The 1,174-nt window shown below is 26.7% G+C and overlaps 1 protein-coding gene across 3 annotated transcripts in view; it reads right to left on the bottom strand.

Moving 5' to 3' along the window:
* Positions 1-1,052: 1,052 nt before the first annotated feature.
* bend7 (BEN domain containing 7) overlaps positions 1,053-1,174 on the bottom strand; it is a 9,509-nt gene continuing 9,387 nt past the window's right edge. For all 3 annotated transcript variants that reach the window (XR_012357749.1, XM_055174791.2, XM_055174790.2), the window contains one exon: positions 1,053-1,174. This exon is cut by the window's right edge. The gene's annotated coding sequence lies outside the window, so the exon portion shown is untranslated.

The raw sequence follows: 1,174 nt of genomic DNA, 5'->3' as shown, positions 1-1,174 counted from the left end.
TGTGGCAACAAAAAAGTCCACAGTAGTTTGTACCTTTAATATAGAAAAATGCGGACTGTTTTTTTAACAATATAGGTTTCAAATTATTACGAATAATAACTTGAAAGAAAAGAAAAACACCATTTTATAATAATAAAGTGTTTATGTTACTTTTTTAATATTTTAACTATATGTTTATAATAGTTTAATTATTTCCATACATTTCTATTCATGAATATTATTCTGTTTATTTAAATATGATCACGTGGGGGCATATGAGGTTTATTTTGTAATCTAGTTGTAGTTTCACTTCATTTGGCATTATAGACAGTTCCACATACAAGTTTTTAACCATTTAACCATTTTGGTTCACCATTTAGAATGAATACTATTAAATCCTTTTTTAAGGATTTAAAATTAAAAATCAATATTATTAAATAATTCATAAATATACTGTAAAAGTGAAAAAAAAAATTATATAAGTCTCATTTTAATTAAAAATTTTTAGTCTGTTTAAGATAACTTTTAGATTATTTAAAGGGATAGTTCACTTTAAAATGAAAATTCTGTCATCATTTACTCATCCTCACGTTGTTATAAACCTGTATGAATTTCATTTTTCTGATGAACACAAACTAAGATATTTTGAGAAATGATGGTAAACATAAAGCAGATAGTGACCATTGACTTCCATAGTAGGAATAAAAAATATGATGGAATGTAATGGGTACCGTCAACTGTGTGCTTACAATCATTTATCAAAATATTTTCTTCATCATTTATCACAATACTTCCAAAATATTTTTTGTCCTACTATGGAAGTCAATGGTCACTATCTGTTGTGTGTTTACCATCATTTCTCAAAATATCTTCATTTGTGTTCATCAGAAAAATGAAATTCATACAGGTTTAGAACAACATGAGGATACGTAAATGATGACAGAATTTTCATTTTAAAGTGAACTATCCCTTTAAGATCATTTAATGATGTACAGTTAAGTGTTTGTTATGTCTAGCATCTTTGTCCTGGAAAAGGCTGTATGTGGTTAAAATGACAATAAAGCGACTATGAGTTTGTTTGAGGTACAAGTTGGAATTATTTAATGTGGTAATCAACAGCCATGTCAAAGATTTTGTCTATGGAGTTTAACTGGTATTTAACCTGGAATATTCCTTTAACATCAACAATAAAAGT

Source organism: Misgurnus anguillicaudatus, chromosome 15, assembly GCF_027580225.2.
Source record: "Misgurnus anguillicaudatus chromosome 15, ASM2758022v2, whole genome shotgun sequence".
Classification (NCBI taxonomy): Eukaryota; Metazoa; Chordata; class Actinopteri; order Cypriniformes; family Cobitidae; genus Misgurnus; species Misgurnus anguillicaudatus.
Note: the sequence above shows the minus strand (reverse complement) of the source record. Positions and strands in the feature narration are given on the sequence as shown.